An 11,116-nucleotide genomic window follows, 5' to 3' on the forward strand; every position below is an offset into this window, starting at 1 on the left:
TGGTCTCTGTTTAAATAGCTTTGTTTGAGCAGATCTGTCCACATCCTGAAGGACAGGAGTCCAATGACCAAACAGTCAGTTCAGCTGGTCAAGTGCTCAGTAGCCTGTTTGACTTTGGCTATCAGTTCCTACAGGCAGGCTGAAAAGGGAGGAAAAAGAAAAGCTCCCCCAAAACCAAAAACCTGCACCAAGGACCCAGCAATATCCTGCCGTGTTGTGCAGCGATTTCCTAAAATACATTGAAAAGGTCAATACAGATCCTTAAGGAACTCCTAGAAAGGAAACTGACAACTACTGCATTTTGTTTTCTCTCCTATAACTTGATATTTGGTTATATGAAGACTTTCCCCTTCAGCCCACAGCAGCTTCAGCTCTTTAAGAACTTGTCAGATGCAACTTGCAAATCCAAATAAACAGGATCAAGTACATTTCCCTTCTCTGCATGCCATGGCATACTTCAGCTTTGAGATGCATCATTTTTTTCTTGCAAAAGCATTCTGACTCTTTCACAATATCGTATTTATCATTTTTGCACTAATTTTTATGCTTTATTATAGTCTGTCAGACATCACATAAGCTAGCCACATACATTCAAAAAAGCAAAGCTTTTCTTATTTCTCTGCATCACCTTCTTTTTCCTCTTTGTCTCTAGTCAATCTGAAACCTTAATAAAGAAGTAATTGGTGTCATCAATGAAATCTCAATCATAACTCTGATACTCCACAGTAACATCGCACAAGGAGCTGCACCAACCAAGCAATACGGAGCTGTTCCAGCTAAAAATCCTGCTGCATATCTGTACATTGATTGCACAGAACCTATTTCAATGCATTTTACACCTCTTTTGTGCTTCCAAAAACCATTAGTGAACAATGACGACTAGAGGAATAAAGCGAGATTAAAAAAAGCTTAGCTCAATAATCAGCAAGTTAGGCACAAAGAATCATAAATTCGCAGCAAGATGAAGTCCAAGATGAGACAAGATTTTATTTACAGGTATTTTGAGCCCTCATAAAAGAATACAAGGATGCTTACATAAGACAAGGAAGGAACCATGATATTCTGAAATAAAGTAGCAGCAAAGTGAAGATCTTTTGTTAATCTTTTGCTCTAACCTGAGCTGAAGCGATGATTTCACATGAGGTGTAGCCAACAGTTACAAAAGAAAAAAAAAAAATCTGGAAAAGACATATATTAAATCTACAATGTCACACAGCCAGTTCTTATAGGACCATCAAATTAAGTTGTCAAAATGGTCATGCTTGGAACACGAGGTCCTTCAGATTGAAAATTTTGGTCTTTAAATAGCTAAATTTAGCTATCCTCCCTGTTGATTTTCATTAACATGAGAATGTTGATTTTCCATTAGAAATTAAGAACAATACCCATCACTTCAAATTAGCATCATGTCAATACTTCATCACTTTAGTCTCTTCACTGGATCAGAGAACTTAAATAAGCAAAATATAGTGCCCTCATTGGTCTGTGCTCAATGTCCTCCTCATGTTGCAACTAAAATATGTGAAAGCTGGATTAAAAAAAATGCAGATGAAAAAATATAAAAGTGTAATAATTTTTAATAGCAACACTTGAAAATGCAGTATTTTTATTTTAATTCAAAGTGCAATTATTCATGCTAGATTTGAAGAATTTAATAAAAATGCACTTAGAAGTGAAACAAACTTACTGAGCTTTAAATTTTTCACTTGAGTTGAAATATTTGGTCAGATGTTTTCCAGGAAAATTTTATTTGAAGAAAACATTATTTTTGAGGAAGAACTGACTCAGCCAATCCTTGTGAACCTCTGACTGACACTTCATTAGCTTAGATATAACCGTATCACAAGCTGCTTCTAACAGATAAAGTCTTCATCTTTATCCTTTCCAGCAAAATCCTTTAATTAATGAAAGCAAGGAACTGTTGCATAGGACATAGTGGGTGGAATCCAGGCCATATGCATTGGACTCCCGTCCTTCAGGGTATGGACAGATCTGCACAAAAAACACCAACACCAGTTCTGCCAGGGGTGCTGCCACAGGGTTTTCATCCACAATATTCACCAATTTGCATCACAGCCACAACTGTCAACAGTTTGTTACAGTTCTCTTGGCACTGTACGTGCCCCACTGCAGAGCAGCCAAATACTGTCTCAGCCTCATCAGGCCAAGCTGTCTCTGGCCTGCCCCTCACCAAGTCTCTGGTACCTCCCCATCACATTTTCTGAGCACTGCTGCAGTAAACGGTACTCTTAAATCTATTACTCCCAAAGAATTACTGGAAACTGCAGCAATATAGAAGGATTTGAGAGAAAGCCTTGGACAGCACAAGACATTTTTTCTTAAGTTTACAAATAATAACAAATTATGCAGCTTTGAAAGTTCTTGCAGTCAGTCAGGGAAATCAGACATGCAGATCTCTGGACTGTTTTGCTATTGTGGCCACGTAACGCAGTGTAAGATAGACCTGACTGAAGTTGTAAGGGGAGCATTTGTGAATTTTTTTCTGCTTTACCAAAGTTTGAGTATGTTTAAGACATTAACTTTAAAAATACATAGATAACTTCCTTTTCAGTCAATATTCTTCAGATTTTGACAAAAGATTTGAAGTAACTTCAAAAAAATGAATAATTGATATGCTAAGTAGTAACTCTGATCTTCCTTCTTTTTTAATCAGTTTTCACTAGCCATTGTGCCATTTGACATTTCCTCTTCTATGGCCCCTAGAAAGCAACATCACTATCCATGTTGTGGTAGCTGCAAGGAACCTCAGTAACAGCAGGCTTAATACATAAGAAGATTAACAAAAAAAACTAACATCGAGTGTTTTTTCAAATATATCTCTCACCTGCTGCTTTGTTCACATCATCTTGCTCTTTGTAACCCTTCTCAAGGCCAAATATAAACACTTCCTCTTCTCAAAGCCTCACACTAGCTATGAATTTTCCTTCGGTGTTAAAACGCCAGCTCTGCCTCCCACTAGGGAAGAGAATCCTCACCTACTAGTTGTTTTCAATGAACTGCTTTAATTCCCTCACGCATGGTATGACAGAAACATCAATACTCACATAAACAAAGCATCACTGCCTTCAAAATCTTCCGCATTGCCTCTTTCTTCATGAAGTTACAGAAAAAATACATGGCAGACAGACTTCTAGTGTTCTGAAAAGAACGCAAATTGTCTCATTGTTTCCTTGTGCTCCCTCATCAGGCTTTCACTTGTCTTTTACTTAGACTGTAAAATCTTTAAAGAATAAACTATCATTTTCACTGTTTTTGTGCAGCATTTAACATACTAAAAGTCTAATTTTATGTTATTGGCTCTTAAGAGGTATGGTAGTATAAGTTTTCATTACTACTAATGAGATATTTTGTTTTCTCAAAAACACTACTGGAATTCTAGTGATGCCTCAAAAGACTTAGGAAAAATACATACACGGTACATCAGCAAACAGAAGAACGCATTGGCCAGCACCAGCCGATTGGCCGTTTCACAGCTGATCTACTGGATCTCTTCTGATCAAATGGGGAAACATATTGCCCAGAGACATTGTACCATCTCCATCCCTGGAGGTCTTCACAACACAGCGGGCTAAAGCCCTGACGAACATAGTCCAGTCTGACAGCCAACCCTGCTTTGAGCAGGAGGTGGGACTGGAGACCTCCTGCAATCCCTTCCAACCTGAGTTATCCTCAGATCCTATGAACTTACTCTGCATCTCATCCTCGGTACTCTTAGCAGCTGATAAAAATGTTATTTTCTCACTGCTGCTTCAGGAACAAATCAGAAGGGTTAGAACAGAGATGAGTAGTCCTGCTTGGATTTTTCAGTGCAATTCTGGGCATAGCTTATGTTCTCAGGATCACATCATCACTCAAATCTGGGTGCTACCTAGATCTTGCCCCATTTTCTGACTTTCATTTAATGTATATTATGATACAGAACTGAGGTAGCTTGTCCGCACACCCTTTACTTGTGTTATCGTCCAGTTGAATTACTCACTAGTCCTAAACTAAATTGGAACTTTATGTTAGCAATTTTCCAAAGAAATAACAACTCCTACCCTTCTGATCCATTCCTGGCTCTCTTCTAGACTGAAGTTCCCCAAGTTCTTGATGAGGTTCTTTCTGGCATTCCTTATACAGTACTGGCTAATTTCTCCTGAGCTTAGTTAACTTTACTTACAAAAACAATTATTTTGTTTTTGCTCCCTCATTATATTGTCTCTTCCTAAATGTTAGGGACTCTGGAGTTATCAGATTAGCCCAGCTCCCATCACGCCAATGGTGCATGATGGGAGAAGGAGAAATAACAGGCATAAATTGGAACAAGAGTGGTTCAGACTAGATGTGAGAAGAATTTTTTTCACCATGGGGGCAGCCAAGCATTGGAACAAGCTGCCCAGAGAGGCTGTGCAGTCTCCATCCCTGGAGATCTTCAAGACTCGACTGGATAAAGCCCTGAGCCACCTGGTCAAGCTCTGGCTCCTACCGCAGACAGGTCCTGTAACAACACAGGGCAGATGGGGGGCGGGGGCGCACGCTAATCACCATTGTTATGCCCCCCCCCAAAAAAAAAGGGGGGGGGAGTGTTTCTTACGGTGTTCATTGTTTTTGACATTTTAGGGACTTTTGATATTGGGCGGGGGGGGGGGGGGGAAAATCAATGCTTTGATCTGGCAGAAAACGCCTTTCATCTTCCCATCCTGAGAAGGCATGTTCCTGGCATGGAGAGGGGAGGAACACAGGAGGGACTTAGGAGTTAGCTGCAGTCTTTATCGCAAAGCTGACCAAAACCTCAGATCGAGGCAGTTACTCTCTTCAGGTCAGGCCCTTGTTGACTGAAAACTAATTCCTACTGGCTGTCCACTGACGTTACAAGCAACTCGTTCAATGCTAAGTGTAATTACAGGCCACATGCTCTAGAGAAAGGCATGGAACTAGCATTTAAGAACTGTGAAACAAGCTGAATCTTGATGCAAAAGTGACTTCCTTTCATGAATTGCCTAGAGTGTTTGTTCATTTACCTGAAGTTAAAACAGGGCACTGGGTTACGGCTTACAGAGGGCTGATAAGAATGATTAATATTTAACATTTTCAAGTTCATGTAGGTAATGCCTCTATCGTGAAATGGCTGAAACATGCCATCTATGAGACTATTGTACTTCAATGCACCAGTCACACTGGAAATACATGTGGATTTTTCCACTGGTAGGCATATTTCACAATATTAAGACATATGTTCCTGTCTGTGTCGGTGACCACACATTATCAGAGCGTACTTCAGTTCAGCACGTTGCCAGCTTGCTGAGAGAGTTTGAGTCTCGCAGCTACAGCCTCTTCTGCCCCAGAGGCACACAAGAACAGCACTCTGCTCGTAAAACCTAGCATCCTCAAAGAGCTGCACAGGACAGCACAGTCCTTCCAGCGACAGCACCTGCGAGCAGGTGCTAAAACCACACTGAACTTTTCTGGAAAGCAGATCTTGCCAAGTGCCGCCCACCTGAAAAATGAAGCCCTATCAAAAGGGTAAACAACAAACCGGAGTTGACAAGTCCTAAAGAAATAATATCCACAGTATCAATCAAGTCTAAGAAAAGGCTTGCACTTGATGCATTGCAGACTGAGTAATTTTTAACAAAGCCAAACTCCATGAAAAGTGTCCGTTCTGACCCCAGAGCAGCACATACGGTCAGTGGTTTTGGCACAGTGGATAAAATGCAATGTTTGCCCAGTACCATACCTACCACACAATTTTAAAGGCAGCTGCATAATATAGACAGTAGGATACTGTTTGAAAGTAAGTTGGAAAAAACATCAGCTAATATAAGGAGGAAATAAGTCACTTATCATTGTGGATAATAACTAAGCTTTGTACGTGTGGTTTTTGATTTTTTTTTTTCCAGTCATAATAAACTTCCTCAGAAGAAAACAAGTTTTCAGGAATATTCTAGGAACAGCAGGTGAGTTCCAAATTTCATTTCAGAATTTATCCTACAAGCATAAAATTAAAAATGTATTTTTAATCAGTAAGCAGAAAAAGTAATTGCTGAAACCCTGAATAAACCATGAAAGTAAATAGTGTTAAAATAACTGCAATTTTCAGAGTTTAAGAATTTTTCACTTGGATATGAAAATTACTAGTTTTTGCTCAGTCTTTATGAAAACTCAAGCCTATCTTCTATTTTCAAAAATTTTTAATCCACTGGGATTACTGAAACAAGAATTGCATGTGTTGAATTGATTTCCAGCACAACAGAAAAGTTACCAGAGGGTGGAAAATGTTGTTTTATTTTAGTGCCAATGGAAAGCTTTAGCTTTTAAAAAAAACAAAAAAAGAAACCCCAAACTTCTTTGGCTGAAGACAACTCTTCTGGAACTAAATATATGTTTTTAAAACTTTGTGTGACCTAAAGAAAGTTGTAGCTTAGATACAGCCATCATGTTCTGAGAAATAACAGCAAGATGATATCAATGATTCAGCAAAGAGGAATGTCATGTTGCATTATGGGGGCTATATGGTGGCTATGAAATATAATTCCTATACTATAAAGACTACTATAAATTAATACAACATATATCCTGGTTCACAACACTACAGAAACATCTCAGTGCTATTTCCAAATAAAAATATTTTCATTTCAAAATAAAAATATTTCAAGTGGGTGTTGCAAACTGAATTTGAACCTCTTCCTTTAAAAAAAGTCACCTCTTTCACAAATGGGTCTTCAGTTTCCATTTCAAAAAAAAGGAAACAAGTCTGACCAGCAAGTTAGTTTCTCTTTCAAACACTAATACCAATGCAGTGAAATCTTGAGAAGTGAATCACAGAAGAAAGAAAGAAGTCTCAAATTGAGTTCTTTTGTAAATGTATTCTGAGCACAACATTGCATGACCTGGAAAACTAATGAGCTCATGGCAATGAATTTAAAGCTCTGGTCATCTGAACTGATAACTGATTATGCAGGCAGCTAATTCCTACTACTCACACCTGTTTTCTTGAGTAGAGGCCAGGTGTCTTTCTTCAAGAGCTCATACATCCAATCACATATCTCCCCCCCACCCCACAATGCAATGAGACCCTTCCCTTTTTACATCCAGCTCCTTCTTTAGGAAGGACACCTACATCCACTTGCACATGCTGTCACGGATCAATGGTGTATTACAAGAGTATGCACAAGGAATGACCATATTACTGCATGTTCCTGTTTCAATGGCAAACACTTCTGGCTGAAGTACAGGATAGGATGTTCTTTATTCTCAAACACCAACGAAAACATGTCCTGAGGCTTTGTTCAGAATACATGGTTTTTTAAAGTCATTTTTAAACAGTTTACTGGACTCCGGAGTTGTAGGGCACTACAAAGGATTTGTTTAATATACCAAGAAAGTCTTACATATGCCACCATCCATTGCCTACTAGGCAGGGTAACAAGCCCATGAGGGGAACTGCAATTAAGAACCTAGATACAAATCTCCAGTAATATCCTGCTAGAGCCCCCCTGCCCAAATCTCAGCTTGATAATAGGGACGGGTCAGGAAACTGGGACTCTTGCTTTGTCCACAGCAGGAGCTTACCCTCTTCTCTCTAAAAATTTGCCAGGTATTGTTTTAGATCATCCAATACTAAATTTACACAGGCCAAATATGGTGCTGAGAGACTCAAAAACTTTACTTTCTATAGATCATCGCACAAATGTGGGCAACATTTCCGCAATGAGTAGGTTTGAAGAGTAAGATAAAACATCACTGGGGCCTCATATAGTCAAAGAGAAATTTTTGAAGTTAGTACAGTCCACAGGGTAGATAAGGGTCATCGTTTCTTGGGAAGCTGATGCTAGTGGAATCTGCCTTTATTAAATCTAGGATCGATCACTCGCTGTTCTCCAGATGTTCTAGCATTTCATTCATTTATGTCTTTGGAGCTAATGTCCTTTCAGCATCACTTTCAGACTTTAAACACTTTACTCAATACAAGATCTGACATACTAATCAGGTGCTGGGTCTAACATAACTGAGCTGTACATTTCACTATGCAGTATTTCAGTGCTGCCCTTCCCTCTTGCAATTTTATTATCTGCTGTATTCTGCAGCTTTTCTGCTTTCCAGAAATAATTCTTTACAACAACCGATTTTCAGGCATTTGTCGTGGTTAGAGCTGTCCCTTGCACCACTGAGAACACAACTGAAAACTCCCCAGTGCACTGAGAGTACCCCCATGGGTTACCTCAGAGGCCTCTATGGTGTGCAAGTCCTGAAGAACAAAAATCAGTCACAGTACCATACTTGCCCTAATAGGCAAATTTCATGATCCACTGTGTATTGCGATGCACCTCAGAACCTTGAGCAGGCTTTTTTTTTTTTTTTTTTTTTTTTAAAAAGTAAAAGTACAAACTGTTCCATGCTCATGAGAGTTGCAGAAACTCAGTGACCTGATTCATAAACCCAGAAACAAGCACTCAAATACTGGTCTTGAAAACACTGTATAGGCTGTAAGAGCTCCTTAGCAAGAGTCATCTGAATCCATCCTTTTCCTCAGCTTCATAACATACCAAACCACATTTTAACTGATGGTCCCTTGATCCCTGCAGGAGGTCTGACATTCCACAGCTATCTCCTAACCCTCAGATGAAAGGTTTCCAATCAAGGAGGTCTCACAAACAAGGGAAAAGATTACCTCCTGTCTCAGCTACTTGGAGTCCAGGCTCTACGTTCCTGTTTCAGATACAATGAAGTTTTTCTGTCAGTGCATATGCTGCAGGTGATAGCATAAACACCAGACAAGTATGTAATAAGGCCTAGACCTTCTGCATTTCTGGAACATGAATGCTTAAGCCTGGTTCATCAGCACTATCTTTGGGATTACAACTCAGGAAAATATTTTTGGCAGCTCTGGGCCATACTACTCATGCTTTAGTAGACTGCAACCCCACAGATTCCCAGGAGCTGGTTTTGAAAGGATCCTGCTATCCTGTCCTGAATGACCTTGTCCAGAGCATCTCCCCCCGGTCTGAAGCACAGAAACTGCAGAACTGGCAGGGGTCCAGATACCATCACATTTGCCCAGGCCATTCACCTATCCAGAGGGCTAAATGCAAGGCCATCTCTCATTTTATTAACCTCACCTTTTTCCCTCCCCTTCCTGAGATTTTTGGTCAATTCCTGGGCATGAGATACTCAGGGGTGGTAGAGGAACTGGGCGGGGATTCCATGTTATATTGCTCTCCATTTCCACTCTTTCCTTCTCCGAGTTCTTTTGGATCCCCAGCTCTTCCCTAGCACAATACTGCTTTCAGAGAGATACAAGTACAGGCCTAGATTGATGTCCAGTCAACAGAAAAGGACAGGTACAGAAGAGCTGCCATCTTATCACTGTAATTTGACAAGGTGACTGCTATAAGGTATGGGCTGTAGGGTATTCCAGTGGGTGCACAAGGACACCCTATGGCTACTCTCACAGCACCTCAGGAGCAGTAAACTGTTCTTGTACAAACAAGACCTGCTTTCTTTCTATTGCTGTTTCCTTTCCCTATTTGAGGCAAAGGTAAAAATAATACTGCACAAACGGACAATCTCTCCATTTGTGACTCTCCTGATCCTATTGAGCACAAATGGAAGATCCATTCTTTTTCAAAAATGCCATTCTCACTTCCACCACTCAGGGAGAGAGAAGCAACTCAGCATGTTTGTGAGAGGATCCCATTGAATAGGATGAAAATGCAGACTTGGGCCTTCAGACAAGCTCAGTTCTCTGAGATCATAAGTTTTCTGGTAATTTATTTCTGAGCCAGCTCACTTCCCACCATCCATGGATATCCAGTTTATAGAGGACATCAACTCTAAGACATACCAAGATGTCCTCTCAGAAGCACCCAGCAAAGCTATTACTTGCAGTTCATTATTTTTAAGAGAACAGTGCCTCTTATTTTAATTACTGAGTACTAGAACCCCAGAACCACCCCATTACAACCCTGGATTAGAAGTATGAAACTAATCTTTCCTACCTTAATTATCAGTTGTAAGCTTCCTCATAGCAGCCAAGTCAGTCCAGAAGAAAAGTCTTAAGAACCTGTATTATCCAGTAAATTTAATACCCACTGCAATAAGTAAGCTTTTCCAGTTTGGTGGAGACTATTCTGATCACTTGCCTATCCCAAGTATCACTTTAAAGAGCAGATAGCAGTTCAAAAGTCTCTCTAAAGGCACCTGAGACACCCTCACACCTGATTTCAATGAATACTTGCTAATTTCCTATTTGTCTCAACAGCTGTGTAACCCCCAAACCCTGCTTCTACTCTTTGTAAGGTAGATTAATAATTGCTATTTCAGTATTTTTTGTTGAATACTGTTGCAATTCTCAGTGCTGGGCCAGGAATTTTTGCTGCTTCATTTTATCTTGAGCTCAAAATCCATATTTTATTCACCTCTTGTTTCTACATACAGGTTATCTGCAATATATAAATTGATCATATTTTACAGCAATTCAAGTTTCAAATTGGAAACTAGCTTTTGCTCCCCATTCCAGAAAGAATATCCTTTTGGTAGCATTCCTAAATTACCAATACAACAGGTAAACTTTTCTAGTTAGAGGGAGAGAGAAAGAGAGAGAGAGATCTTCAATTCCTTTTTCAGGACCAGACTATTTTCTTCCTGCTTTGAACCTCTTTCCACTACAGAGGGTCACTTTTAACCTATGAAGAGAAACTACAATGCCTGTCTCTCACTGCTGGCATCAGTGTGAGCAAATGGAGCCAACTGCCCCAAAAGGTCTGTTCCCTTTACCACCGACATACTCTGTGGCCGTCAGCCACAGAGACAGACTAGCGAAAGAAACAGCGTTTTCTTTTTCTCTGAGGTCTTGAAATCAGGATTTTGTGAAGGATACTTTGTTTGCACAGAGGTGTTGGATCCAGGACTGGAATAGCCATGTGAAACTCAATTTCATGCTGGGTAGGATATTAAAGGAGCTAATTAACTAAGAAACACTACTATCTGATAAGACTGAATACCATATCTATTTAAAGTTTGCATTTAGCAGGAAAAGTATCTGCAATGTCATATAAACCACTTAATGACTAAAATTCCTTGATTTTTCCCTTGCGCTTTGCCTCCAAAACTT

Source organism: Dromaius novaehollandiae, chromosome W, assembly GCF_036370855.1.
Source record: "Dromaius novaehollandiae isolate bDroNov1 chromosome W, bDroNov1.hap1, whole genome shotgun sequence".
NCBI classification, from domain to species: domain Eukaryota; kingdom Metazoa; phylum Chordata; class Aves; order Casuariiformes; family Dromaiidae; genus Dromaius; species Dromaius novaehollandiae.